At 38.4% G+C, this 20,843-nt stretch overlaps 1 long non-coding RNA gene across 3 annotated transcripts in view; it reads right to left on the reverse strand.

Moving 5' to 3' along the window:
• The window catches only part of LOC119507223, a 248,847-nt gene that overhangs the window by 74,665 nt on the left and 153,339 nt on the right, over positions 1-20,843 (reverse strand). For 2 of the 3 annotated variants that reach the window (XR_005211171.1, XR_005211169.1), the window contains one exon: positions 6,616-6,794. This is a non-coding gene — a long non-coding RNA (uncharacterized LOC119507223). Of the gene's footprint in view, positions 1-149; positions 2,570-6,615; positions 6,795-20,843 lie in introns of those variants that run through there. The other variant, XR_005211170.1, reaches the window with a different exon arrangement.

Raw genomic sequence — 20,843 nt, forward strand, 5'->3', positions numbered from 1 at the left:
GCTAAAATGCCTGCATCACAAACGCAAGAAGAAAACCAATACCTTGTTTAGAAAATATCATTTTTAAAAACTTTTCTTCATCTTAATGTTTTACTTAAAAAAAAAATTCTGTGTCCTTCCAGCTGTCTTCCTAAAGTCATTTCCAGGACCAACTTACAAAGATGTGAAACGGAACCGCCCCTCAGTAACACCTCCTTTTTTAAACTAAGAAATCATTAGCTGTCAGTCATCATCAAAGAGGACGCTTTCCTTTACAGTTTTCTATTCACCACCATGTAAATTTTCACAAAGCTATCACTCATTAGTTTCACAATCCATTTTCAAGGGTTTGGAGGAAATATTTAATGCCATTTAATAGCACAAAACAGAAAGGCAGTCCTGTCTCCCAAATCATTTAGATAATTAACACCAAATTAAAAACTGGTCAGTTAGGAAGAGCTGCAAATACGTGAATTGTCCTAATTGGTAACAAGAATACAATTTCAGTTTTAAGTATGAAGGGTGTAACAAATAATCTGTGCTCAAGTGCACATGAGTGATACATAAAGTAACATTTTTGTACATAGACCAATACGGTGGGATAAATTTTCAGCAGTGGAAACCATTCCATAAAAATGTCTCAGAACTAATTGTGCTATTAAAGATACAAACAATTTACGCTATGCTAAAAAGTATTCATGTTGGCACTTTGATCTGATTACTAAACAAAGTAGTCTTCGAGAAGACACTGCAGAATCACTTAGTAAAGCAAGCTGTTGCCAGTGACATTGATATATGGGACAGAGATGATGTATATACTGGGTGGCTTTATCAGTAAATCACTGACTCTATTTACTTCCCCTAGGAAAAAGACCTGTCCCTGAAAGAGAACTCTTTGTTAGAACCACCAGTAGGGGATTAATATTGGCAAAACATTCAATTTGGATATAGTCCTGTAGAAGATTCATAAAACAATAATCTAATAAGTTAACAAAGATTTAGCACATTGGCAGCATACAATTGCCTAGAGAACATTAAGATTCTTTATTAATTTCATCACCAAATTATTTCTGTGAATTCAATTATACAGTTTCTGGCCATGAGCAACATATTTCTCAACTAAAGGAAAAAAAAATATGAGAAATTCTGAGTCCCTAAAAATAGCCTTTCAATAACAAGCAAAATACCAACACCATAAAGACCAGTTGCTAGTTAAAAGACTATTACACAACAGGTTAAATTTCAGTCTCAGATGTCAATTTCCACATGTTCCAAACATCTTTACACATTTCTGATCTGCTTTAAAAGTTCCAGATAGGAGGCAGACACTACAAATCAAACATGCCAATCAATACTCCAAGTTAATGCAGATCCAACTGTTTCAGGGACAGAAACGAGAATTGTGAATGCTTCCTGTGCAGCTTCTTAAGAGCAATAAAATGAGAAAGGCAAGCATATATATGATAACAGCGCAGCCTGCATTAAAGTGTTTCAAATTCTATAGCTTTTGCATATTCGCTGCCAGCCAAAATCTCTCCATCAGTGAGCTCCAAGCCCATATGTTTGGATTCCTGGGCACCTCCATGTGGATGTCCCCAATGTGAACGTGTCTCACATTATTCCCCATCTTTCTCTCCCCCAAGTCTGCTTCTCTTGCTGCCCCATCCCAGGAAACAGCACCAGCTTTTACCTGGTTACCCAAGGAAAACATCAAGGCATTGTTTTTGACCCATCTCTCAAATTCTTCCCCCACATTCCATCAACCATCAAGTTGCAGGTGTCTCTGCAACCTGTTCAATTCTCTCCATTCCCAAAACCGGCAACCTGGTTCAAGCCATTGACCTTGTTGTCTGAATTATTATTTTTTGAAATTTCCTTCTGGCTGCCTCTAGACTCACCCCTCCTTTTCAGTCTCACACTGCTGCCAGTCATCTTTTCAAAACACAAATCTGATGTTGTTATTCCTCTGCTTAAGCCTTCAGTGGTTGCCAATTACCCTCCTGTAAAATGGCTTTCGAGGCCCTTTTGATCTGGCTCTTCTTCACCTCATCTTACACTGTTTAACCTTACTGTTCCCTCAGCCATGCAAATTCACTTTCTGTTCCCCAAACTGCTCTTTTCAGCTCAGCCTTTGGTATATGCAGCACCCTGCCATAGTTGGTGATCAATGGCCAATTACTTTCTAATTGGATTTCATAATAATTCTGAAAAGTTTTCAGTCGCTCTCTGCGATTTCATGAAGTACACATGAAAAGGGAGTCTTCGTCAATGGCCTTGGTGGTTCCGCGTTGGTTGACTCTTGCCGCAGCCCTTAGGTGGCTTCTTCGCAGCTCAGTCTCCCAGGCCTCTGGCTCTTGTCTTGTCTTCACAGTCTGGAGCCTCTGCTGTTTGCCTCCCCACAGAACTATGGGTATCAAGTGTAAGTAGAAAGTCTCATGTGTGTTCAAATTTAACCAAATATAGTCTTTTCTTGAAAATGCTGGTATTGCTCCTTTTATCTCATTACAGCAATATTCTTGGTCTTTATTACAACTTTTTATCAGGCTCAGGTACATTTTCACTCTTTTCTGTTTTATACCTGAGTTTAAATCTGTATGGGAAAGTGAAGTTTGCAGGAATTGATAAAACCTGATAAAATAGCTTGAATACGTATCATAAAAATATGCTGGATTTTAGTACATTTGACTGCATTTGTTTTCTTAATTTCTGCGCCTAACTTCTGAAAGAAATTATTTTTAAATATTTAATATGGAAAACATGTGGATTCCTTGCTTCTTATGTGCTGGACATTTTGTGTACTATCATGGCAACCAGAGAATTAAGTACCAAGACATAGGATGCTGTATGGTATATAACAGGTTCTCAATAAATCTTTGTTGAAATCACAATTAAAAAACAAATCGAGCCTTATAAAACTCTGTAAATTTCTATGTCATCACACTATATTTCCTGCTGGTTACTTTTTAAGAAAAATTCAAATTTGGTCAATTTAGGCATGGAAATGCAATGATACATTTTGCAAAGGTCTTCATCAATGGTACATTTAAAAAAGTGTCAACGCTTAAAGTATTCTCGGAATTCCCTACCTCCCTATCCATAAGCGCTCACTTCCTGGTGTTACCAAATAACTATATTCTAATGGAAAAACACCCAGTGGGTCACCAGAATAAAAAGAGGAGGAGAAGAGGGCAAAGGCATGGAGATTTGTAAAGGAGTTAAGAAAGCTGCAGTCAGTCAACAGAGGGGTAGTGTTATTAGAAGCAGAATGAGAAAATAGCCTGGAGATGCTAAAGGGCTGGAGCTATGTGGTCTCCATGGGAAAAGTGGGTCCGCTATTGGACAAAACAAGGTTTGCAAATTTCACTCAAGTATATTCATCTATTACTTGATATTAAAAGCAATTTCAAACTTCAAATTTTATTTTACCAGGGCATTAAGACTTAGAGAATATTTTAGAAGAACATATGTTACCATTTAAACATAAGGAGAAAAGTATATATATTTTTATCCTTTTTCTCTCCTCTTTTCTATTTCAGAAAGTCACTTTCTTCTGTTTTACATTTGAGTTTGAGAATTCTCTCCTTTCCCTAGTTGGAGATTTAGAGGCCCAAGTAAGAGCTAAAACAAGGTTCTTAAAATACAAACAACACAAGGAAGAGATTATTTTACCATAATAATTTTTCTTAAGTAAGAGATAATGCCAAAACTCACAAATTTAAAATCTTTTAGAATTTGAAAATGTTGGTAACTAAGTAGAAAATAATCTCACTTAACCCACTGTTGTGGATTGAATCACATCCCCCACAAAATACAAGTCAAGTCTTAGTCAACATTCCTGTGGGTATGAACCCATTTATAGATGTGACCTTTGAAGATGTTATTGTTAGTTAAGGTGTGGCCAACCTGAATGAGGGCTGGCCTTAATCCAATATAGCTGAAATCCTTTATAAGCAAAGGAAATTGGACACAGAAGTAGAAGCCAGAAACCAGAAGAGGCCAGAGAATGAGGCTTATCTCCATGAGACGTAGGCAGGGTTACAAGCCAAGGAACCCCAAGGATTGCAGCAAGTCAGCACCAGAACTTTGCAGACTCCAAAGTAAGTATGGCCTGTTGAAGCTTTGCTTTTGGATGTCTAGCCTCCAGAACCATGAAACAATAAATTCCTGTTGTTTAAGTTCTAAGGTATTCGTCTTAGCAGAGCCCTGGCAAACTAAGACACCAATGTAGGTTAACAAACATTCTGCAGGGGGGATTTTTCAGCAGCATACTGGAATGTTTTACTTTAATCCTTTTCCCTTTTCTGGTAGAGATTTTTGAAGCTGTTTCTTGGACAGTTCTCAACTCTCTTTTAATCTGAAATGGTATACATTGAATATTTAGCTTTTTCTTGGTGACTTGGATCCAGATTTGAAATACTCAACACTGTTGCTCTATAAAATCATGTCCTCTGAGACATGTTTAAGTACATATTATCAGTTCCATTTTGTAGATAAAGTGAGGATGAAGGAAGTTAAGAGAGTTGCCCTGGGTCAAACTGCTTGGAAATGTTAACACAAGGATTTCCTCTCCTCACTCGATGGCCTTTAATATAATGTAGACAATCCAAGTAGCAACGTTCAAATGAAAGAACCGATGATGAATGACTTAACTTTACCTTGACTAACCTACTGTCTGTGTAGTCTCCCCTTTCCTTGTGGGCTTCTTCATTTGGAAACAAAAGATCTTAGGATCCCAGTTAACAGAGAATATCTTTCTCAAAAACTTTCCCATGAATCCCAGAACTCCAGTGGGCAAAGGGAAAAGATGAGATCCACCTTGTTTGGAGCGTAGAGAAGGGAAGTGTTATCGAGTCACTTCTAAGGTGAAAATGCACAGGTTTACAATACTGGAGTCTCTCCGTGGAGCTGGGAATCCATTAGGGCAGAGGGGAGCATGGCTCCAGGGAAACCAGGCAGAACTCAGGCCTCAGTCCCCTACTATGGTGGAGATTTATTTAGGGGGTGGGGGAATTCTGCTCCCCAGGGGACATTTGGCAATTCTGGAGTCATTTTTGGTTGTCACAACAGGAGGATGAAAGTGAGGAGGAAGTTGCTAGAAGAATCTAATGGGTAGAGTCCAGGGATGCTGGTAAAAACATCCTGGAGTACATAATGCAGCCCCCTACAACTAAGAATTATCTGCCCTAATCTGTCAATAACGCCCATGTTGAGGAACCCTGGTTTAAGGTAAGGCCTTTCTGGACACCTTTCTTCTCCCTCTTCCCTCAGTCTTGAGGATGGAGTTGGGAACAGAGGCAGTACATAATTTCTTCTTCATTTTCTCATCATTTAGGCAGCTTGGGTGAGAATACTGATACGTTGGTTTCCTCACCCATTCCCCTCCTTCAGTTGTTCAGTGGGAGGCCTTGTGGCTAGTGGTTAGGAGCATGGGCTTTAGAGTCAGTCAGATCTGGTTTGGGTCCCACATTACTCGTTTACAAGCTATGGGACCATAGGCAAATGATTTATCCTATTTAAGCCTGAGTTTCCTCATCTGTAAAACTGACAACATAACCGTACTCACCTCCCAAATTGGAGGTAAGCCTATTTTCTCAATTCCTAGTTCACAGGTCTTCATATAGATCTCATTTTTGCCTGGGTTCCTTCCATAATCTCTTCACTGGTCACTAGCTACTAGTGAGGTCTGCTCTGTATCTCTTCACTTTGGGGGAGTGCCCCCCTTTCTCAATCTGGGTCACTCAGCAATTCTTTCCCTGGTTCCAGGCATGGGTAGATAACTAGACCTAACCAATTAGGATGTTCCCGATGCCTGCCCACAATAATTGGTTTGGGGATGAGAACAGAAATAAAGTCAAGCCCAGAAGAGCCATCCCCAAGGCATTTTCTGGAGCTGTTGGGAAATAGGTACACTCTTTTGTCTGGGACGATGTTCTGACAATTATGGAAAATTAACACAGCCAAGAAGCAGGCAAAACATAAAGCCAGACCAGAGAAGAGTGAGCCAAGAGTTGCAAAGAGAAAGAGAAAGATAGGCAAATTCCTGAATAGCATTGTCTGAGCATCTAGTTATAGTCAGTCCTGGAGCAAGTTCTACCTCTGGATTTTCAATTACATAGCCAATTTTTAAAATGTTTTTGTTTATGCCTATGAAAATAGATTCCTGTCATTTGAACAAGAGTCTTTTGACAACAGCCTCTACTCCCTCCTGCTGTCACTCTGCACCCCTCCCCCCAGAGTTTTGTGACTAATGCATAAATCTTATCATGACATTCACCTGTTTTAAAGCATCACTGGCTCCATGATGCCCACAGATCAAAATCCAAATTCCGTGACATGATATTTTTAAAGGCTCTTTATGGCATCTCCAGCCTCATTTCTATGCTATGGACAAATGAAATTTCTTATTGTTACCCCAACATAGCCTGGTCATTCCTGCCCTGCCTTTGAGGTACTCTTCCCTCTCTCTATGTAACTTCTTCTACTTTTTTCTTCAAGACCCGATTCGAATTTAACTATTTTGAATGATGTTTCCTCAAAAACCTTAGACAGAGTTAGTCACAATCTTAGTTATGAAATTTTAAGCTGCAAGAAACAGTATACCCTCTCAGAAGGGCTTTAACAATGAGAAAAACTTACACTTTCACGTAATAAGAAGTCGGGCTCCCAGGTAAGATGTCAGTAGGATGTCAGTAACATCTCCGGGATCAAAGACACAGATTCTTCCCATCTTCCCCTCTGCCATCAACACCAACATGGGCTTTTGCCCTCGGGGTTGCGCTCATGGCCAATGCAGTTTCAGGCATCACATGTAGACACTACAAAGCCAGTTTTAAAAAACAGATGAATGTTAATTCCTTTGCATCTCTTTTTCTTAGTAAGGAAAATGTTTTTCAGAAATCCTCCTGGAGACTTCCCTCCACATCTCATTGGCCAGAACTAAGACACATGTCTGGGTTTCAACCACACTGGACAGGGAATTGGATGGCCATGATGGCTTTAGGAAATCATGAGTCATGCCCTCAGGGCTGAAGAGAAGCTCCTTCTCTGAGCAGGTGACAGCATGGGAAGTAGGGAAACACCCAAACAAAATTAGAATCTGTATTTGGCCTCTGGTTAGGGCAAAACAACAACTAAGGAGCGGGGGAGCGGCAAAGCATCCAGCAAGGATGGATAACTAAAAAGCTTTACAGGTTTTTGCACCAGCCGTCACTCAGGGTGTAGGCCTAAGACATTTGTACTTGTCTCCCCAACTCTCAGAGTCCCTGTTGCCAGCAAGGAAAAAGAAGGGAATGGATTTTGTTATGGGTTAAATTGTGTCCACTGAAAAAGATACGTCAAAGTCCCAAACCACAGTATCTCAGAATAGGGTCACTGCAGATGGAATTCATTATATTTAGATGAGGTCACACTGGAGTAGGTTGAGCTCATAACCCAATATGACACGTGTCCTTATAAGAAGGGGAGAGGAGACTGACATCTGAGGGAAGAAGGCCAGTGATGACAGAGGCAGATACTGAAGTGCTGTAGCTACAAGCCAAGGATTGCAGGCAAACAACAGAAGAGAAGAAGCAGCAAAGAAGGTTTCTCCCCTACTGGTTTCAGAGGGAGCATGCCCCTGTCAACACCTTGATTTTGGATTTCTAGCCTCCAGAACTGTGAAACAATAGATTTCTGTTGTTTTAAGTCACCAAGTTTGTGGTATTTTGTTACAGCAGCCCTAGGAAATGAATACAGATTTTAATTGGAAATCATCATGGCCTGAAAGACTTTCCTTGAGTTTTCACATTGTTTTGTTTGGCTTTGTCCCTTTACCCAATCATTTCTCTCTTCCCTGTATCTGTCAATAGAGCCATATGATCACCTAGAGTGGGGATAGAGCTCATTTCCTCTAGTACCTAGTAAATAAATACTATATTTCATTGGATCTAAGACACAATTATAAGATGCACCATTATTTTTTGCACCACAAAGAGAAAAAAAAAATGTTGCCAATTAAACCATGCAATGCCATCGACTGTAAGACACATTCCAATTTCAAGAGATAAAATTATGCATTTTAGAATTAATGGAGTTTTATTAATATCTGTTTGTTGCCTGGAAGAGTAAAGAAGTGAAACGTGGTTGCTGGTGAGCTAGAATGCTTTGTTGCCTTTATTTCTATTGCTTCAAGGTATAGTGTTTGGGAGTATAATATCTCCCACTCATATTACATTGTAAATTTTAACTACGAAAGAGATTTTTGCACTAAATTTATAAATATAATTTATTTTTTCTACCTAGAATCTTTTTTTTCTTCATTGCTTCCTTCACATGGACATAACAAAACTAAACTCTCAGTGTCCAACTCTAATATTATAGAAAGGAGTGAAGTCAGTATCATCAAATGGAGCCCTCTGGGACATAGCCTTGCCTTGGTAATGGACAAGTTTTAGGCCACTACCTCTGTCCACTTGGGCTTTTCATTTTCATAAATGTTGGGGCATTTGGAAGGGAAGTTGGCTGGAGAACTACAAGCTAAGTGTAATATGTAATAAGTGTAATACATAGTAAGTGTAATACAGTACCTTACATGTCATACAGAGTAAGAGGAGGAGTTTTATTTTTTTATATTTTCCTTATCGCCGTTATTAAATGGTAATTTTCTAAGAGGCAAAGATGTTGCCTCCACCTTCATATTCTTCATAAAACCTATTGCACCACTTTTTATGGAGTAGGCCATCAAAAAAGTCAAATTAATTGGAATCTAATTCTTTTGAGAAATAGGTAGCATGAAACTAAAAGGATGCAAAAAAAAAAAAAAAAAAAAAGAAAGAAAGAAAAGAAAAGAAAAAGGAAGTGAAGAGAGGAAGAAGAACCCACCCAAAGGCTGGGGACATGAAAGAGAATGAAGAGCAATGAGGAACTGGGTGGGGTAGTTGATGAGGTTTATAGACACTTTAAGCCTTGAGGCTGGTGGGCAAGGTGGTGTTCAGGGACGAGCAGGACAGGGAAGGGAAGTGTAACAATTGTCCATTGTCCATTCTGGGATGAACATGGTCTGGGGGACACAGAGGGTCAGTAGGAAGCGTGGACTAATTCTATAGCAGTCAGTGAGCAAGATGGGGGTGGAGAGGCATCACTATGACACAGCTCAGTTGTCTTTCTGCAACACCCCTGGGCAACTGCAACACAGCACAGAGAAGATCCATAGCCAAACTTATGCTCTGAGAGCTACTGGGATTGTAATTTTCAAATTACTTAATTCATTACCTGCAAAATGGAGAAAAAGATCCCTATTCCTCAGGGTGGCTATGAGGAATGAGGTAGCGTTTGTGAAAGTGCCCCACACTGTGCCTGCCAAAAAGTAGATGTTCAAGGCTTTTGGGGAAAGAAGCAGAACTTAAAGAAGTACCCCCAAATCATTGAAACTGTTTAGTAAGCATTTAAATGCTCCAGACATCATACTAGGTTCTGCAAGGCAAAAATACATTTAAGACAGTCCCTTCCTCCTGCAGGTCAGTTTGGAGGAAAGCACAGACATGAAACACCTTAATGAAAATCCACTTCGGGGACTGCTGAAGTTAAAGGACAAATGAACTGGAACCCACAGAAGGCAGAGATTCATTTTGCCTTTAGAAGTAAGAAAAGGTTTCATTAACTCAGGCTTGGGGGTAAGGGATAAAGAGGCCTTCAAAGAAAATGGGGCATTTACATGAGGTACAGAAGGATCAACACGAATGTTCCAAATTTTTTTTAAGTTAATATAAAAAGGGGAGGAGGGGTAATTTTCAAGAACTAGAAAATTTCTAAAATCCATTTCAAATTAAAAAAAATGCCATGGTTCTGAGATACAGATCGCAAATAAACTCAGGAAAAGATGTTCAAATAACTAGTCATCAGGGAAATGCAAATTAAAACCACACCTATCAAAATAACTAAAGTAAAATAAAATAGTGGCATCACCAAATGCTAGTGAGGATGCAGAGAACCCAGCGCTTTCATGCATTGCTGGTGGGAAGGTAAAATGGTACAGCTGCTCTGGAAAAGAGTTCAGCAGTTTCTTATAATACTAAACATGCAAATAACATATGACCCAGCAATGGCACACTTGGACATTTATCCCAGAGAAATGAAAACTACATTCACATAAAAACCTATGCACAAATGTTCATAATAGTTTTATCTGTAATAACCAAAACCTGGAATCAGCACAGATGTCCTTCAGAGGGTGAGTGGTTAAGCAAACTGTGGTCCATTCATACCATGCGGCAGTACTCAGTGATAAAAAGAAGGAGCCAACTACTGAGACATGCAACAACTCAGATGGCTGCAGGAAATTATGCTGTGTGAAAAAAAGTAGCCAATCTCCAACAGTTGCATACTATATGGTTCCATTCATATAACCTTTTTTAAATGGCAAATTTTAGAAATGGAGGACAGATGAGTGGTTGCCAGAGGTTAGGGATTGGAGGCGGGGGACGGATGCAGGAAGAAAGTAGGAGGGATCCTTGTGGTGATGGAACTGTTCTGTGTCTTCACTGTGATGGGACACGTGAACTACACACGTGATAAGGCCAAATAGAATTAAGTACACATGTACACATAAATGAGTCTAGGAAAAATTGGAAAATCAGAAATTGGTGGATTTATGTGGATTCTATCAAAGTCATTATCCTGGTTGTCATATTCTACTATAATTTTACAAAATGTTACCATTAGGAGAAACTGGGTAAAGTGTACACAAGATCACTGCATTATATCTTACAACTACATATGAATTTACCATTATCTCAATAAAAATTTCAATTAAAAAAGCACTATTGTTCTTTATTATAAAGTAACTGAGGTTTTATTTAAAATAATTTGGGAATATTTTTAGTTCTTTTTATTCTATAAAGATTAATGAGCCCATAATTTCAATTGTAGCCTGATATTTGCCATTAACCATATCCCTTTCCTGTGTCAGCTCACCCCAGCAGGGATGAATCATTCTGTCCTTTGACCCACATTGGGCCTTGTATTCTATCTCTGTTACAGTAACCAGGTAAAAATGTGGTCTCTTTTCTGCACATGCTATGACAGACACTGCTACATGTTCACTAAAACACATTTCTGCCACTTCATAGGCACAAAGCTGGTCCACATTTTCCAGCTTTCCTTGCAGTTAAGTACTATTACGTGCCTTAGTTTGACAGAGCTGATGTAACAAAATACACAGACTAGATGACTGAAACAACAGGACTTTATTATCTCACAGTTCTAGAATCTAGAAGTCCAAAATCAAGGTGTCAGTGGACCACGCTTCCTCTGAAAGGGGAGAGTCTGTGCTGTACCTCTCCCCTGGCTTCTGGTGGGTGCCAGCACTCCGCAGGGTTCCTCACCTTGTGGCAGAGTAACTCCACCACTGCCTCTGCCTGTGTTACATGGCCGTCTCCCTCTCTGCCTCTGGCTATCTGTCAATGTCCAAATTTCCTCTCTTTATAAGGACACAAGTCATGTTGAATTAGGACCCACTCTAATCCAGTTTGGCCTCATCTTAACTAATAACATCTTGAAAGATCTTATTTACAAAGTTCTGAGCAAAGTGATGGAGTGTACATCACTGTCCTGGCCCATAAAATCCTCTGGTCTTATCCTCCACATTCTCTTTTCTGACCAGATACAAGAATCCAGTAGAGGTGCCCACGGCCCGAGGAGAACGCACAGCCAGCAGCGGGGAAAGCCTGAGTCTCTGAATGGCAACATGGAAGGTCACCCACCACTAAGAAGTAAACTTGTACTGCGATAGCCATTGAACTTTGGGTGTTTGTATACTACAAAAATTAACCTTATTTACTCTAACACACATGCTTATCTCCACACTAGATTTCAGGCTCTTGGAGGGTAAGAACTGTGTTTTGTTCACCTTTATATTTCTAGAGTTTAGCATGGAACCTGACACAGAAGAGCTGCTTCACAAATGTTTGTTGACAATCATCCATCAGTGACAGGCTTTAATCTCACCAGATACACTGCACACTTACTCTCATCCTTCAGCACAGTAGGAAAGCCTAGTATTTCATCCCCAAGACCGAAGTCTCTGCCATGGCCTTGAGAAAAGGCAGTGGTCAGATGAGCAAAGGTCCAAATTACTAGGTGGTTATTTCATTTCCTACTCTTAAGCACATACTGTGCTGGTTTGGATGTATATGTCCCCCAAAATGCCATGTTCTTTAATGCAGTCTTGTGGGGGGCAAAATATTAGTGTTGATTAGATTGGAATCTTTGGATTCGGCTGTTTCCATGGAGATGTGACCCACCCAACTGTGGGTAATACCTTTGATTAGATTATTTCCACGGAGGTATCGCCCTGCCCATTCAGCATGGGTCTTGATTAGTTTACTGGAGCCCTATAAAAGCTCACAAAACAGAAGGACCTCAGAGCAGCACAGAAAGACATTTTGGAGGTGGCCGCTGAAAGCAGACTTTTGCTGACATTTTGGGGATACTAGCCCAGTGTTTGCTCTGAAGAAGCTAAGAGAGGACAAACTGCCCCAAGAGCAACATTTTGAAGAATGCAGGAGCTGAGAGAGGAGCTGGAACACAACCTGGAATCAGCAGACGCCAGCCACTTGTCTTCCCAGCTAACAGAGGGTTTCCAGATGCTATTGGCCCTCCTTCAGTGAAGGTATACTTGTGTTGATGCCTTCAACTGGACATTTTCATGGCTTTCAGACTGTATATCTGTAACCAAATAAACCCCCTTTATAAAAGCCAATCCATTTCTGGTATTTTGCATAACGGCAGCATTAGCAAACCAGAAGACATACCTATTTTCTTTTTTGGAAAAAAAAATTAAAAACGCATTTAGTTTATCAGAACTTCACTGATTTGAATGTAATTTATCCTTAAGTCACTAATTTCACTAAATAAATGTTTCTGCAACAATTTAACAGCAAAATGCTCTAGTGAGAGCTCATATTTTTAGAAAAATACCACAGGACACACTATCGCACTATGAAGTTGTATAAATAATTAAAATAAAACCTCACATTTCTAAATAAATTACCTAAATATTTTTTGTGATACAGTGTCCTTTTACTTAATGGGTTGGCTTGCTTACTGAATAATCTACAAAAATTCACTTGCCAAAAATAGGTTGTCAGGTCATTTGGGTAAATTCATGACTATAGAATGCAAGAGTTTTGCACCAATAATAGACTGACATATCTTCTTTGTACCTTATATACTTACGTAAATGCATCATATTTTCAAATCCTAAGGAAAAAAATAAAACAAACTTGTCTAATTTATACTTTTATAAATACATGCTCTCCCTTTTAAACCACCCTGTTTTTTGGTAACATTTAACATTCCCCTATAACAATATTATTTTAGTATTTTGAATTCTGTGGACAGCTTCACTATCACAATATCTGACATTGGAAAAGACCTTAAAGATCATCTGGTTCAATATCTTCATTTAATGATCAAGAAACCGTCTCTGAGAGTTCCACGTTCATCACTGATGAACAGAATAGTCAATTCTAGAACCCAAGCTCCTAGCTCCAGCCAGTGATACCTTGGAATCTTAGAAGATGCATTCAATGTTGATTATAAGAGCTTATAAACTCAAATTTGAGTTTTGCTAACCATAAATTATTTATTTGAATTTATTAATATGTTTTAAATTGTGATGTAAACTCATGTTTAATTACATAAGAGATGAATTAAGTGGCAGTTGACTAGGTCATGGTTTCAAAATATTTAATTCAACGTTTGTTACTTTAAATTTTATGGGTTCTTCTTTGGGGATAACTTCTTTCCAGTTTCAAATTTTTTTAAAGTCCCTCAAAAGCATCCAGCCCTATTCACAGATTAAGTATTCACCCTCATTTTTCTTTTTCTTTCTATGACTTGAGTTTTTACACTTAACTCTTCAATGTGAAATTTATTTTATTCTATGGTATTGAGTGAGAATCAAAATCTCTATTTTTCCATTTAATTAGTTATTTCATATTGAGTGAGAATCAAAATTTCTATTTTTCCATTTAATTAATCTTATATTAAGTGAGAATCAAAATTTCTATTTTTCCATTTAATTAATTCAAAATTTCTATTTTTATCTTTTAGCCTTCTCCCTATTTATCTGTGTTGCCTCTTTATCACATGTAAGATTCTTTTAGATAATGGAACTGTTTTCTAATTATTTATTCCATGCTCTTGAATATATTTTTTTACATGAGTGTATCACTTAAGCTAGACTAGGTAGTAACGAGCAACTTCCAGATGACTGCAGAGTAACAAAACAGAAGTTTATTTTCTCACTCGAGTTCCATATGCGGCGCAGGTCAGTAGGGGGCTCTCTTCCTCATGGTCACTCCGGAGCCTGAGCTGCCCAGGCCCCAGCTCCGCAGAAGCCTCTCCCAGGATCACTGAAGCAATGAGGGTGTCTGCCCAAAGGCTCCTCACTTCTCCACAACAAATTTTGCAGATTTTTTTACTATGGGTAATATCTCGGTAAAGCTATTCCTGACTTTTATAGGTTTTTTCTTTTTATCTATGCAAGTCTCTTATTGTTCATCAGTTTTGATCATTTAGAGTTTTTTCCCTAATTAATCATACATTTCATTTGGATTCTCAAGTTATTAAGAAAAAATTGTACATAGTCTGCTCATGCAAGGAGTTATAACTTCTTATTTCTAATTCTGTTTGTATTTTATCTCTTTGATTATTCACTAGATTTGCTAGGCACATATCTATTTTGTTGAATTCCCTAAAATACAAAATGGTTCTTAGATTCATTTCTCAATTCACATAATTTTGTTTTCTAACTCATTAATTCCTGCAATTAGTTTTATTATTTCCATCTTTTTACTTATCTTGTGGGGTTTTCTTTGCTTTTCTTCTGTTAAGATCAAGAATTAAATTATTTACATTTTCTCTCTTTTAATTAACTCATTTAAGGCTATAAAGATATTTCTGAGTATATTTTTAGATATACCATACATTTTGATTTGTAATATTCTCGTATTTGTATGTTTGACATAATCTACAACTGCATTATTGATTTCTACCTTAACCAATTTACTATGAGTGCATTTTTTAGCTTTTAAGGGTCTGGATGGACATTTCTATTTAAATTCTTTTAAAAATTTTCTTGTTTATTACACTATGGTGACAGAACTTGGCCTGTCCATATAACCTGATAAAGTATAGTTTCCAGATTCTCCACAACTTTATAGAATATACATGTATGTACATGCACATGTGTATTTGTGTATCTGTCTGAACTTGATCTTTACCTGGTAACAAAATATATCCCAGGATGCCAGGATTCTGCAATCTACTGTTCAACTCAGGATGTATTAGATACCGGAAGTAACTGTATATACAAAAAGAGAAGCTACCTGTATTCTGGCCAATGCAGAAGACATGTTCTAAGCAGTAAGTGGTAGCTTCCCAGTTATCTGTCCCTACTTCTTCACCCAAGAAGACAGACTAAAGAGTCAACATGTTCTCCATCCTACTTAAAGCCAGCCATGCTATTCAGGTTCAAAGTGCATGTGCAGGTCATAAACAGGTTCCTCAAACCAGCACCCCCAAACCACAGATGGCACCACCCCTCCCCTCCAGACTCTGCCATATGGCTAACAGCATTTCAAGCCTTTCATATTTTTGAGTCTTCATTGGTGTGTTTCTTTTTTACCTTTTAATATACTTTTAATTTTGGTTTAAAATATATGCATTTTAGCCCACTTTCCTTGCTTTTTAAAGTGTCAGCCAAGGGTTATTTTCTTCTCTACCTCTTCTGCATCTCTATACATTTCAGTCCCCCAGGAGATATTTTGGAATTTTCCAAGGGCCTGTGTTTTGTAAAAGATATTGTGCTTTTTGTGGGTATTTTCATTGGAAGTTGGTAGCGGTCTTATTAGGGACTGCTTTTAGCTTGTCACCACCTTACTGCAGAAAATGTTTAGATTTTTCAAAATCAAAATATGGTACACATACACTAAGGTATTCAGACTTTCTTCCTATACTTGCACTTCCAAATGCTCACAGCTAAGAGGAGTTATTACACAAACAAAATATGTCCAGGGCTTAGCACACAGTCAGAAAGACTGTTTAGCTTTTAAATAATGTTTGACACTTTCCTTTAATAAAATTCAGAAACTGGAATGCAAACAGTGAATGCAATCCTCAGTATTTGAGACAGTAACCAAGTGTTCATGAGTATTAAAGTGCTTATTCTGTAGAGTTTAGTGAAGGATACCTAGCATTAATCATTTTCATTATAAGTTACATATAAACTTAGAAAGCTAAATTCTCTCCCTGCCTAAAAAGCCTTTGTTTTGAATGTTAAACCAATCACAATTCTCATGCAAATTATCATTGCTACACATGGTATTAGTTCCACCTGTTAAAATACTACTTAAGTGATATTATCTGAGACATATTTAACACATGAGTGTCTGAATAATCATTAATATACACATAATTCCTAAATAAAAGTAAGAACGTTCCACAAAACATGTGCCTGTAATTTTCAAAACTCAGCAGAGCAGTGGGAAGCACACATTTTAAAACTGAGCATGAAAATCTACTCAAAGCCCTATGGGACGGCAGCACGTGGTTCAGCCATAGTTTATACTAGATGACCCCAAATTCTTACACCTAGAAAGAACAATAGAAAATGAAAACAAAGTGAGTTGGACCACAAAATTTTATACCTGAGCTACACAGGTATAAAATTCTTAAAAGGATAGTGATGAAAAAAAATCATGCTTAGAATTTTTCCTTCTTTGGTAATATTTTGTGTCTAATGTTTTATTTTCAAGCTCACAGAACCTCCATGAGCACCTGCCACAAGCAAAGCACAGTGCTAGGTGCTGTGGTCAACATTGGTAAGACATTTTTTTGCTCTTAGGGATCCATCTGCAGCATTGGACATAGACACAAACATAACTCCAAAGCAAAGTCATTTAAGACAAATGTTATAATAGAAAAACCTTAAAATATCTATGGAATTCTAGGAAAGGGAGAAATAAATTCCACTTGAGAAGGAAATTATGATTTAAGTTAGGACTTGTAGTATGGGGAGGACTTGAGATGGCACACAACTCTGTGACAATATTGCCTATTATTAAATGTCCCTATCAAAACCACGAAGCTAGGCTACTAAAGGTGTGATGTGGCCAAGCAGTTCCCTGGTTTAGGGTTAACCGGTCTCCACCACCCTCTTCAGGCCATTGGCCCTCCCCTTCTCTGGAAAATATGCAGTTAGGGTTGACTCTCCTTTACCCAGCAATTCCCAGAAAACCAAAGGCAGAATTGGCCTCAAACAAATAGGGTCAGCCTTATAGAAAACCAGGCATACAGAGGAAGCTCTGCCCCCACTAGGAGAATAATTCCAACAATAATCAGTCCTTCTCACCCTCCAAAGACAAGCGATCACTCTGCTCACTTTCTATATAGGATAAAATGCCATACAGATAAATGCTTTACAAATCAGATGACATCAAGCAGGTTTGAGAGCTTTTCAAAGCATAAAATCCCACATAAATGTCAGGGGCTGATATTACTGTAATAATCCTAGGGGAAAAGAAACAGAGTAAGAAGAGAAGGAGGGAGATCTTCTTACCTCCACCCTGAGCTCACATTTGATCCCTGGGTCTAAGGTAGAAGGAAAATCTTAACAACCTCGTGTCTTTCCACTTCCCTTCCATCTTCTCAAACACCCCTACATCTATTGAAAGTGGAAGGTGGGACTTTGACCATTGGAAACTGTGAATTTTGGACTAATAAAGTGTTCTTCAAACTTTAATAGTTCACATGCTAACTCACAATTTTTGCTATATTCTCAGATAGCCCATGTCATTATTTACTTAACAACTGTCTTTGAATTGACACCCTTTTTAAGAAAAAGTGCATTTATTTAAAAAAGGAATTTTATATTCCCACCATAAATAGCAAAATAGTATCACTAATCATAAATACAAGGTAGCCATAACAACACATAAAATTTTATATATATAATATATATTTGTCACTCAACTCATGAGATACAGTTGCTCTGTAAAGGCTGTAGGAAGGCAAGTACATGAGAGAGCCGACATGAAACCAGCAGACAACTGCACCCAGCCAACCCACAGAATTGTGAGACAAAATAAATCCTTGCTGATTTAAACACTAAGTTTTGGGGTGGTTTGTTACCCAGCTAAGGCAAACTGAAACATTCCGTGACTACACTTCTCAAACCTTAATATGCCTACAGATCACCTGGGGATCTTGTTAAAATGCAGATTTTGATTCCCAAGGACTGGGCAATGCCCGAGACTCTGCAGCTCTAACCAACTCCAAGGCGAAGCCAATGCTTTTCAGTCTGCAGGCCGCACTTTGAGTAGCAAGAGTCTCTGAGAGCATAATCTTTTTTCCCATAATTACTTTCTTCACACAATTACTTTCACATAATTACATCTGAGCTGGGACTTACAAGATGACTTGAATTTTCTAGCAGACAACTACAATGAGGCTTTTTTTTTTTTTAGGAGGCTGAGGGGACAACTTGAATTCAACCAGATCAACTTGGAATGTGCATATATTTTGCAAATAAAATGGGCAGGAAGCGACAGAAAACCAGTTCACATGCTACTGTACTGAGTGCATTTTTAAAAGAGTGCCTCATGATTGCCAGATACACAAAATCCACACCACCACCCCCATTCACCTCCCCCCAAACACAGAATTCAATTGCCAGTCTAAGGAGACCCTAGCTTCTGCTCCTTAAGACAGAGCACAGTTGGTTTATACAACCGAGAGTCTCTCTCCCACTTCATCTGGGGCACTAAATCCAGCGTCTGTCCCTAGAGGGCACCTGATGCAACATCTTTTCAGTCAAAGGCTGCAGGTGCTAGAACATTCCCCCAGCTGAAATCTATTTAAGCCACAGCACTGTTGTATCCAGAGAACGAAACAAAAGGCATCTCCTGCCTGTGCTTTTCTCTCAGGCTGATAATAAATAATAATACATGGTATTGACATAGCACCTTTCTCAAAGGAGCGCAAAGTGCTTTCCAGACATTACCTCACAACATCCCTGTGATCCTAACCTGAGAAGTGACTGCTAAAAGTACAGCCCTACTCAATCACCACAAGAAATCTAGAAACCAGTAGGTAATATATACTCTTTTAAGGATAAAAGTGGGACTACTTAAATACCACTGAGGGGCTTTTTTTTTTTTTTCCAGAGTGCTTGGGCAGTAAGGCAATAAGCATTTTTGACTAGATGATTATGTACTCTTTAGCATCTACATGTGCCAGTGTTGGGAAGAAAGAAAGATGAATGTGCTCTGCAGGCCTGACTCACACCACTATGCACTTTGGAAAACTACCCAATAGACCACATACTTCCTATTTAGCCTTTCGTGAAAGAGATCTTACAGAAATATTGCATTCACAAGAGCCAGAAGCAACAATGAAACTAAGAATATATTAGCCATGAGATTGCTGCTACTTAATGGTCCTTGTGGCTACTCTTTGCCTTATCCCTGTGCTTTGGGAAATACACACCTACACACCGAAGTCCTAAGACGATCCTTTCATCTCCTGTTTTCTTTTTGAGTTTCTCAAGAGATGAGGCTTTATGGCCATTTGAAGACAGAATAATTTTCTCCAAGATAGCAGTGATCTCTCCTCAAGGGCAGTCCTGGAAAGGGGCAAGAGTTCTGGAGTCACACAATCCTAGGTTCAAATTTCACTATGTTACTTACAAGCTGTGTGATTTTGGACAAGTAGTTTTACTTTTCTAAGTCTCCATTTTTCATCTATAAAATAGAAATAATGATACTTACATCATGGGGCTAGAGTGTTAACTAAAACCACATCAGTAAAGAACTTAGTGTCACCCCTAGAATATCTTAATTCTTCAATAATCAATAGTTATTGCTGTCTTCTATTTTATCTATAACATTAGAAAGGATTGGAGAAAAAAAATGCAGAAAGAATACCGAGAGAGAATTTGGGAGCCCTCAAATGCCAAACGTCATATCCCCCATACCAAAATAAGGGTATCACTTGGGCCTACACCTCTCACCATGGTGAAGGGAATTTGGTTTTGTTTTGTAACACGCTGCAAAAATCTTCTTGGCACTCTCCCACTAGAGTTTTACACAAGGTAATGCTCTCCAAATACAGTTAAGAAAATTAGGATCATTAAGTTCAATATTATGCAAAATTTTATCTTGAAATAAAATTATGGGAAAAATAGCTAAAATTTATATGTTAGTTTAAAACGAGAACTACTTCATAGCTACTGATTCTGATCAATTGAGAACTTGAGGTCCCATTTACTCTGACAGGCTGAGCAAACTATTTTTCTATTCCCGGGGCCTACCTGCCTTAAATAACAGAAAGTGGCCTGTGTAATGATACATACACACCAGAGTTAGAAACTATTATTTTCTCTGTGTTGAAAACCCTTGACGGTATTTACATTCTAAATTAAACTGAACACTGTATATTGATTTTAATATGTTAAGATGAAATTCAATTTCATGACTACTGCTAACATCACAGAGCATGCAGGATCAATGTGCTTGCTGATTTCCTGCTTACTACCAATATCTCCCCAAGGGTTTGATACAAGATTTACAAGAATACTGTTTCTGAAGATGTATGCATAAACCTGCTATCAAATAAGCTACAATGCATTGCACACTAGGTGGTGAATGATTTGTTTGCTGCATTTTAGTCAGCCTCACGTAATTGTTGACACATTTTTTGGAGAGTTCACTGCTGTCAGTCACCAAGTGGAGCCCAGTTCCTGTCCCTGGGAGCAGAGCTGGCAGGAGAGATCTCTACGGCTATTTTCAGAATTCACCCTCTCCCAAAAGGAGGAAATGCATTTC

Source organism: Choloepus didactylus, chromosome 12 (assembly GCF_015220235.1).
Source record: "Choloepus didactylus isolate mChoDid1 chromosome 12, mChoDid1.pri, whole genome shotgun sequence".
In the NCBI taxonomy this organism is placed as follows: domain Eukaryota; kingdom Metazoa; phylum Chordata; class Mammalia; order Pilosa; family Megalonychidae; genus Choloepus; species Choloepus didactylus.